Here is a 10,896-nt window from a genome sequence, read left to right on the forward strand (position 1 = left end):
AGTGGGTAGGCACCAAATATAGAGGGAAAGAGGGGGCTCCAGAAATGTTTTTGAGCCCAACTTCCTCTTCCAAATCTTTTGCAACGGAGTTGGAGGCCAAATACTTAACCTGTTTCTGCCTAAGAGTGCCCCTGAAGAAGGTATTGAAAATGTTGGGGGCTCAGAGATATTTCAGTATATCTGGATGATTTCTTCCTCCTGCCTCTCTTTTCTGCCCTGCTATTATGTTAACCAAATGTTGGCCATCTTGATTATATCAATGCCAGCAGGTTGTCTCAGGTGTAGATTCATGCCACTTAATATTCTTAGTATTGTTGCTCTATGATCAAGTATGTTGGCTCAAGTAGACCAGTTCCTGTGTCTCTTACACCTTCAATTTCATTTTGTGATTTTGAATGGAGCTCAGATGTAGCCTGCATGTAATTTTATGTATTTTCATTGTTTGAACGCCACCCATCTGCCAGAATACCATAGGCAGCAATGCATGTAGGGAGAACTGATACATAGCCAAGTTCCATCAAATAAGTATGTAGTTGGTCAGTGCATATTCACCAACACAGATGTGCTTATTTTGGTTTTAAGGGAAGCTGATCTTTCTGCTTCCTCTTGTGGATGAAGGGATCCTATAACTTGACACAGAAGGATGCTTTGAATTTCATTTGGACAAGAACCATAATGAAGAGAAGCCTTGGATGCTAAGGGATTTAATGTGATTCTCAGTGCATATAGTGAATTGACGTTTCAGAGCTTTACTTTTTAGGGGGAAAAACATCTTTCTAAAGCCTTCTCTAAAGGGCCCAATGTCTTTTGAAAATCTACTAGCAACTTTCAGAGGGTACTGCTGCCAAGAGGCTTGCAGTATCCACTAAGCTACACTCATACTCTTCTGGGTTTTTACAAAGCACATATATACACATTTCTTCTCTTACTGACATTGTTAAGTAGAAGCGTGATGAGCACAGATGTGTGGCGTTATCCTTTTGATGCATGCCATTTCTGCCTGTGTATGGCCTGAGGCTTTCCATGTAGAGGAGGACATAGCAGCTGCCACATGAAGAACACATTTCCAGTCACCTTCAGCCTTGAAATATTACAGCTCTCTAAAGAGGTAACACTGGTCTCATTAGCTGTCCAGGGTGCTGAAATGCTTTTTGTGTGCCTCTTGCTTGTTCCATTTTAACGGGCTTGTGTCATCCAAGGGTAATATACTGCTAACAGAACTGTCCACCTGAGCACAGGCAACATTGTAAACCAGGAGGAGTGCACATCCCACAGGTCACATGCACCCACTGGATATGTGTTGTGCAGCCTCCATTCACCCACCCACCCTGCTGAAATCCTCCCCCCAGCTGATCAGTGTTACTTTCGCACTGCTAATGGTGACAGAGAAGAATCTATGCCAGTTAGGGGTCACTGGGATGAGGAGGAAATTAAAGCCCCCTCCACCGCCCAGGGAGCCAGAAGCAGCAATGCCCATTGCGGTTGCTGGGGGGAGGTGGAGAATGCTTTAGCCTCCCTCTCCCTTAGTGGCCTCCGAAGTAGCCTCCCTCCACTGCGGTGATCTTGCCTGTGTGTGCGCCGGTGTGCATGTGCATGCACAAGTGTGGGCTCCAGGCCCACTGCCAACACCTGATGTGTCCCTTGGGGCCAAAAAAGTTGTGTACCCGTGGTGTAAACCATTGCATATCTCTCCTGCCATTCATATATTTGTAGAGCTAGCACATTGGTCCACTTTTTAATAAACTAGGGTGAAAATATCAACATCAGCTTTGATGCTGGCTTTTAGAATCTGCTTTAAGAATCTGCAGGTGTAATCTGCCTGCCTAAATGTGCACCCTTTGGTTTTATTGTGTAGCTGACATTAATGTAGTGCATTAATAGTGTTGACTTCATTCTGCTGATAGTAACAGATGACTGGCACTTAGGCTGTACATCTCTGTTATATATGGTACCACCAGCTCCTAATGTTTTAATTACACTGCTCTCTTTGTGAAAAGTCAGGAGAGCTGCTAATGTTCTCAGCAGTGCAGCGTGGCTCTGCCATGATAAAGATAAGTCTGTATACTGAACTGTACGCTCATCATGTTGCTTAGAAATTCCTTGCTTTCACATTTGCAACAGGCCCTGTAACAAGAGTGCTCATTGTGAACTAATTGGCTTTTATGCCTGAGTCCTTGTGACGTGCATGCAGATGTCTATAGCAGGCAGAGAAATTAGCCTTTGTAATATGCACACACGGGGGGACCATAGCTCAGTGGTAGAGCACCTGCTTTCTGTGCAGAAAGCCCCAGGTTCAAGCTCCAGTTAAAAAAAGGATCAGGTACCAGATGATGGGAAGGGCCTCTGCCTAAGACCCTGGAGAGCTGATGATGGTCAAAGTGGGCAAAGATGAACAAATAGTCTGACCTGCTATAAGGCTGTTTCCTATGTGCCTATAGTTGTGCCTATGAAGTCTCTGAAGTTCTCTCAATTAAATCTCTGTGGTTAGGTTGGTACATAGCAGTGAGCATGTCACGCATGTGTTCTGGTACCATTGACTTTTATGATGTGTTGTTACAAAGATTTTGGCCCTGCAGGTCCTTGGAGCTTAACTTTTCTCCTTGAACTTAACAGTTGGGGACTGTTTCTAACTTTCATTTGCTTTTAACAAAGGTGTGATTCATACTTCTGCTCAGAAAACAAGTCTGTTCCATGGCTCCTTTTATAATCTCTCAAAAACCATGGTAATCTTTCAGGAGGCCTGTTTAAAAGCAAAATAAAACATGTATTGTGTATTCTTGAAGTTTTAGGGAAACCAAATTTGAGTTTATAGAATAAAGGGACAGAAGGACAGTTAGGGGAAAATGTAAGCCTTATCCAGCTGTGTTTGCCTCATGTTTTTGCATACTCCCTGTTCCACCTTTACTGAACAGTAGGAAGTGTGCACAGCAGCACATATGCAAAGGAAGTAATTTCTTGATACAAGTAGATAGGTAGGAAAAGGTCCTCAATTAGTGCTTGTAGCAGAATTTGCAATCTTAGTGAGATAGAGGATGCCATCAAAGGATCCATAGACTTTGGGGACAATGGCAGATTATGGGAAACGCGAGATTGGGATTAAGGGAGATGGGGACTGGGAGGCATAAGGCAGATGATATGAAATCCAAATGATGTTCTAAACTCACTCTGCTGTACTTTAAGCACTATGATTACATGTTACTGCTCTGTGTTTTAAACTCTGTTTGCAAGCATGAAGACTAGAGAACTTTAATATTTCAGTAGGGACTGTGGGTTGCCCACCCCTGTTCTAGAGAATCTGTAAATGCTGCCAGGTTCCTTGAAAGGGGAGTTTGTTGAACCTTAAACTTGGGGACATATTTAACAGCTTTGTGGAAGCACATAATATGTTTTAAGTTATTGATGTGCACAGAATAATGTCTGCTACTCTCTTTCTCAAACCTCCAATGCTCCAAACTGAGCCAACAAATTATGTAAGGCATCTGTGAACTGAGGTGGAGATCCTGTACTATAGTGAATTTCAGGGTCTGGCTTCTGTGTGATAAGCAGATGAAGAGTCTCAATATCCAAGTCCTCTAAATCTTTCTTTACAGCCAAGTCAACTTTTTTCTTTTTCTTTTTTTCTTTTTTTGCATCTCTGTATGTTTTGGCTGTTCTGTGCCCTCCTGGCTCTACTGTATCAGCTGTGCTGCTTATTCTATGTTGGTCAGAGTATAAGTGCTTGATTTGGGCTTTTTACTTGTTTTTCTGCTTATTTCTATACAATGGGGGGCAACTTGTGACCCACCAGATGTTGTTGGACTGCACCTTCCATCATCCTTCACCATTGGCTATGCTGGCTGGGGCTGATGGGAGTTGCAGTCGAACAATGTCTGGAGGGCCACAAGTTACCCATCCCTTCTGTCTATCCAGGGATGTATTAGCAATCCCTGGTCCCCCAAAGCATCTTTAAATATCATAATTGAAAAGTTATTTTATTCTCTTTAAAAGGAGGAGACTGCTGTTATAGATTTTAACAAGTTCCCCAGTGAGTAGTGTCTGATCTAGTGCAAAGATACACCTTGGGTCAGTGAAGAATCTGTGTTTTGTTTTATACCTTTCCTCTTAAAATTTGTCTCATTAAATATTCCAGTGCTTGATATAATGCTAGTTTAAAATTGACTGCCTTGATCATCTGGGTCTTTTCTATTTGAGGTGATAGTAGATGGATGGGAAAAAATATAGGAAATCATAGATGAGACGAGACAATCACTAGAGAGCTGTTCCTTCTCAAGAGTGTTAGTTTAGCAAACTCCTGATGGAATCAGCAGATGGCAGATTTCCAAAGTTCGCTGCTTGATTTTGAACAAATTACCTATAGAATGTTGTGAAGAGCAAGATGCTGGTGTAATTTGCACAGGTTTAGGGGTGTGTGGCTTTGTTTATATAGAGGGGCCTCTAGGATCAGGTCTCAAACTTCTGGTTCCTGGGAGCTGGCCATTTATTTTATTTATTATTGCATTTATATCACACCTTTTTTCTTCTCGCAAGGAACCCAAGGCAGCTTACAGAATCCTCTTCCTCTCCATTTTATTGTCACCACAACCCTGTGAGGTAGGTTAGGCCAAGAGTCAGTGACTGGCCCAAAGTCACCCAGTGAGCTTCATGGTCAAGTGGGGACTAGAACCTGGATCTCCTGGTCCTGGTCCAGCATTCTAACCACTACACCACACTGGCTCTCGAACGCCTTGAGGGGTCTTGACTCTCTGACCGTTTTGGGTGCACTCCTACCTGGTCTGTAGCAGTGAAGTGAACTCGGCAAATTGCCTCATGGGTTTGTTTTTTCCTTCTTCCATGAGAATTCTGGGTCTGAAGCAGGGATTTCTGGGTGAATTTTTCTATACCAGGAGGGTGAAGTAGAATAGATACACTGACTGTGGTCCCTTCTGGCCTTTTAAAGATCTGTGATAGTTATCTTTGCCCAATCGGATTTTGTGTATTGTAGAAGTAAAAGATGTGTTGCTACTGTGAACAGTGAAGCATATAGTGCTGTTCTTCAGAATTTCAAAGCTGTTGTTGTTATGAGGGGTGGTGCTTAGGTTAACAGCTTACTGAAGGAACTAGCCAACAAAAATGAGGTGAAAGACAGCTTTTAAGTAGAGTGTATTATTTCACAAACATGTAATTAACAATAAGGTGGCATAGTACTCTCGAAGGCAGCTAACTGCATTGCAAATATCATCCTGTCAGTTCACATTTGGTTGCTGAGCCATCGTGTAGCCGCGTTGGCTTAAATGGCAATTGTGTTTTCTTCAGGAAAGCATTGTATAATCACTTTGGTGGCTTGGAAGGATGTTTGCCATTTTATTTCACCTCAAATGTAGCTTTTAAAAAAGCCTGTAAAGAATTCAGTATTCGTGGAGGAAATACAGTGGGTTGCATAACAGAAGTTTCTCAGGAGAAAAGCAAATTGCAAATAACTGCCTTTCTTTGAAAGACCAAATATTTGCAGTGCTCTACATTTGCAGGTGCCTTCTGGAAATTATGTTGCGAAGCCCCACTTTAATCTAGGACACACATTACTTGGCATTGTTGTGTCCTGTGGGAGAATAACCTGCTGGAGTGTTGCTTCAAATAAAAGGGAAAGGAATGAAGGAAAGCTGTGTGTATGTGCTGTGCTCTTTCTGTGAAATCATTTCTAAAGGAGGACCTCCCTGAGTAGTTATCTTTTCCTGACCTTTGCCAGGCCACCAGGGTTGGTCCAAGACATTTTGCTACCTGAGGTGACAACAAGATGGTTCCCTCCATTCCACCTACAGAAGCCAACCACACTGACAGTTGAATCTTACTTCAAGACTGGCAATGGGATAGTGTCTTCCACTACATCTGGAGGCAGCTGACAAACTTTGGGAGCACAGCTCCCATTTCATGATACACACATCTTTGCCCTCCAACATCTCACTGCTGGACCCCACCCCTTAGCATCTGCTGCCTGAGGAAATCACCTTACTCTACCTAATGGTAGGGCTGGCCCTGCATGCCACCACATTGGGGATGTCTAGTACCCAACATGGTACCCATGTTGAACCTGTCCCAGGAACTTAGTACATGTATACTGCCTCCTTGGAATGAGACAATCCAGTTAGATTAGCATCTCAGTCATCAAGAAGTGAGTCGTCCATTTTAGGTCTTAGGGCTTTGGTGGCTCAGCTAAATTCTTCCAGTAAATTATGCCATTTTTCTGTGCCTCAAGTGTGGGTAGGTATTCTAAGACTCATGAGCTGCTCAGATACTGTGTTAATAAAGTTTAATATCTCTTGAAGCAAAAACCTATATAATAAATAAATACAATAAAATAATAAACCTATATAATAAAATCCAGTCTGTCTGCCTTCTCTTGCCTCCACCCCTGCTTTGCAGCAATTAACATGAAGCAAAAGCCTATATGTAATGCCATTATTGCTATTTTATTATTAATTGATGGAAGACCATATAGGCCAGAGATAGGCAACCTGGCACCTTCCAGATGTTTTAGGCAAGAACTTCCATAAATTCCAGCCTGTGTGGTTAATCGTCGGGGATTCCTAGGAGCTGGTAGTCCAAAACATCTAGAGGGTGCCAGGTTGCCTACCCCTGGCGTATATGGTCTTCCTTCAATTAATAATAATGAAATAGCAATTATAGCATTTGATAGACTGCTTTAGAGAGTTCAAAATGGTTTTTGTATATTATCATTAACAACAACTTTGTAAATAAATAAGGTAGGTCAGTATTGCAAATGCAGACAAAGGCTGAGAGAATAGTGGCTTACCTGTATTCATTTGATGTCCCAGGTGAGATTTGAACCAGGGACCTCTGAGCTGGCATTCATTGCTAAAAATGAACATCAGTTCTATACAGTTAACTTGATATAAGAAGCCCAGGCTGTGTCTACAACAAAAGGTGACTTTTCCCCTTTGGGTAGATGGCTGGGTCTCTGAGAGCACTAACCACAGCACCAATTGTGACAACACATGTGATGCAGTGATGTTCACCATCACTCGCCTGAGATCACCAAGTTATTGGCCACCTACAGCAGTCAGATAGTAACATCCTCCCAAGTCGCTACTGAGCTCTGCCGATTGGAATTGGGGCCAGAAGCCATGGAAGATGGGTTCTGTGGCTTCTTGCCAGTTCTTCTGGTCACCCAACACGCAAGCAACCCTTTTTGATAAGGTAAGAGAAGGAGCATTATTTTGCCTTGCTCCACTCACCCTTTTCAAGTTTGAAAAGAATTCATAATCCCTGGTCTGGTATTGGAGCTACCTACAGGTCAGCCATTTATTACCCACAAATCCTTAGGACTACTGAGGTCTTCAGCAGACATAGAGTGTGTATGTGGGGGGGGGGGAGTGTGACAACACCTGCTGTCTCTAGCAGTCTCTAGCTAGCAGTTGTGCATTTGGCATTAATGAGAAAAAGCCCTATGAACATACTGTACAGGAGTAGGGACCTTTTTCATTAACATCATACACATGGCTCTTGTGTGTGTGTGGCCAGCAGATGTCCCCACCCCCATCATGTGTTCAGTGAGTGCATGAGGGCCTTGTCCTTTGAACAGCTGTTTTAAGTTTTAGATATAACATATGTTAGCATTACAAGAAAGTTCTTGATTTATTAGACCATGGTGGGCAGCTTGTGGTCCTCCAGATGTTTTGGCTAACAATTCCCATCACCCCTGGCCAGCATAGCCAATGATGACAAATCATCGGAGTTGTAAGCCAAAACATTTGGAGGGCAGCAAGTTGCCCACCCCTGTACTAAGCTAAAGACTGGTGTGAACATACTAGACCAGCCTTTCCCAGCCTGGTGCTTCCAGATGTTTTAGACCCAGACCATTGGCTATTCTGGCTAGGGGTGATAGGAGTTGAAGTCCCAAACATCTGGAGGGCATCAGGTTGGGGGAGGTGGTACTAGACTGCTTTGCACACATGATACACCTCTCCTTTCCCTGTTATAGCACAACTCACCATGTGGAATCAGCCACATGGGGCATTTATTTGCTAGTGGTAAAAGTTTCCTGGAGACGTCTGGTGCTGCTGTGGAACCTCACTGCACAATGCAAGTAATCTGTACAGCAAACTATGCAAGATGTTATAGCTGGGCAAGGGGAGTCACCGTGTGGCAAAAGACTTGTCACAGGGGTCATTAACATGTGCTTGCATCTCTCTATACAGAACTGGCAAATGGACCCAGCTTCCCATGGGTTGGAATAGCTCTTAGTTTGATATAACAAAGCCTTCAAACAAACTTACATGTCTGTCAGAGTTGGACACATTGTGCCTGCCCCACTTGAGTGAAGCCATGCCCTCTCGCACCCCTAGGCATGGACATATGATGGCACACCTCTGTAGCTGTTAAGGGCTGGGGCTATCCACTCCATTCCCCTGAGGGTCTCAGGCTGCTCCACAGCAGGGAGGAAGGGGCAGGCATGTGACTCTGTCCCTTGGTGATCTCCTCTGGCTTTAAACCGGATGGACTCCAAAGCAATTTGCTGGTTAGGGAAGTCTGCCCCTCATGGCTACTTCAGGCTTCAATCACATGGGCACATTTCAATTAATTAAAATTAATTAATGCATTTTTAAAAAAAAACACCAGAAAACAAAATTACTCTGAGGTGCACACCCTTGGGGTCCCTGTAGTATGCATGCCAATTTCAGGTGTCTAGGTTTCACAGTATTGGCACTATGGCACGGAAGGTTCAACGAAGAGACAGAAATACATCCACTGGAATGCACCTCCCAAGAGCTTCACCAAAATGGGATTCAGCCCTTGGAGTGAAAGAGGCTCAACATTCCCGTACTAAGGTTTGTAAACCATAGAGAGTCCCTTTAGTTTCTCCATTCATGGATTGAGAAACAGGATATACCAGCTCTTTCTAAGACCACCTACAGTATATCCCAACAGTGCTAGAAGCACAGCGTCAGGTAAACAATGACTGGAGTTACAGAGGTAGACAGTGCTGTTCTTCCTTTTTGTACTCAAGAGTTCAAGGAATAGCAATGTCACTTAAAGGACCCTTCTTAATTGGTGATGGGGAAACTTGGATGTTTCACTGAACAAACAAGAAATTGTACTTCCTCTGCCAAATACCTAGACTTCCACCTGTAATTAAACAAAGGGTCTTCTGTTGAGATACAATGCCCCCTTTCTCTGGCATCTTGGGGGTGAAAGAAGCTCTGAGAAAGGCATGAGAGAGCTGCAACACAGCCCTTTTAAAAGATTATTCTCATCACTGCTGTCTCTTCATCCTTTTTCTAATGATGAAGATTAACAGGAGACAAAGAGAATTTCATGCCAACTAAATGACCCTTCTTGCTTGTGATATTTCTGCCTGCGCCCTGTGATATAACCTTAGCTGAAGTCATTTCTGTGATGTCACAATATTTCAAGTTCCTTTGTCATTGTGTTGACATGTCCTAAGAAGCTGAACTGGTGAGGCAGAAAACTTCTGTAGATTCTAGTGGATCAAGGTTAACAAGGCGGGATGCAAGGGGAAGGGGGAATTATAAGTGTACGTTACGAAACAGACGTGGAGAAAGCTCGATGGCTCAAACTGGCGCCCATTCATCTTTCAGTTTAATTCTTCAATTAAGGCCACAGTGGTGGTGGTTAAGGTCTCTTAAATCAGGGGTGGGCAGAAGGCACATCAGAATCTATTAGGATATCTACAGTTGATTTGCAATAGATTGGCAAGGGTGTCTCACTCCCAGTCATTTAACAATGTTGTTCAGTCGTTAAGTCATGTCCAGCTCTTCGTGACCCCATGGACCATAGCATGCCAGGCCTTCCTGCCCTCCACTCTCTCCCAGAGTGTGCTGAAGTTCATATTCATTGCATCGGTGATGCTATCTAGCCATCTCATCCTCTGCCATCCCCTTCTCCTTTTGCCTTCAATCTTTCCCAGTATCAGGGTCTTTTCCAGTGACTTTTCTCTTCGCATTAGGTGACCAAAATATTTGAGCTTCAGCTTCAGTATCTGTCCTTCCAGTGAGCACTCCAGGTTGATTACCTTTAGGATTGACTGATTTGACCTCCTTGCAGTCCAGGGGACTCGTTGAACTCAGTGGGACTTAGTTGTGCTTAGTCTTGAATGGTTTCAGGTTGGAAACCTTTGAGGAGCAAACACTCACTCCCTCCCCAAATAACCAGAAGCTCAGCAATTGTAATCTAACGTTCTTGAGAGACTTGCTAAAAGATCTGGGCATGTTTGAGTGGCTTTTGAAGGTCAGTAGAATATAGAGTCTTTGTTTTTTAGCTGAATTGATTTATAATTCAAATTTGGTGGCATAATTTGTCTTTGCTTTTTAAAATTCTGTTCCCTGCTTAAGCCATCAAGGATCGTGTTGGTGAAGCATTTTATGCACGCTATAATAAAATTAGAACCCAAAAAGCTATTTGTCCTTTTGACACATAGAAGTCATAACACAATCAGTGGTCCTTTTAGAATGGTAGTTCTCAAGGCGTGGTGCATGGAGACTTCCTGAAGCATCGTTATGTGGGGCGTCCTGTCTCAGCTCATTCCCTTCGCCCTGTAATCCAGCTCTTGATTTCAGGGTGTAGAGGGAGTTTTGCCTGGTGGGTCTGGAACTGTGCTTCTCCTGTTCCTCAAGGGCACCTTCAATCCCTCTCCTGTGTGCAGTGTAAAGTACAGTGGCATGTACTTATAAGCTATATTTGCTTATAGGCTATATTTGCTTATAGGGATGGAAAGAGTTTATATATAAATATATATAAGCTATATTTGCTTATAGGGATGGAAAGAGTTTGGCGGGTTGGGGTGGGGATATGTAAAATTGAGTTTCAGTGGAGATTAGGGTTTAGGAGGGGAAAATGAGGTCATGAACAGCTGAGAATTCTCTGCAGATAACATTTGGCTTG

The sequence above is a fragment of the Heloderma suspectum genome, chromosome 4, assembly GCF_057233095.1.
Source record: "Heloderma suspectum isolate Gila_16-S chromosome 4, 16-S_ref, whole genome shotgun sequence".
In the NCBI taxonomy this organism is placed as follows: Eukaryota; Metazoa; Chordata; class Lepidosauria; order Squamata; family Helodermatidae; genus Heloderma; species Heloderma suspectum.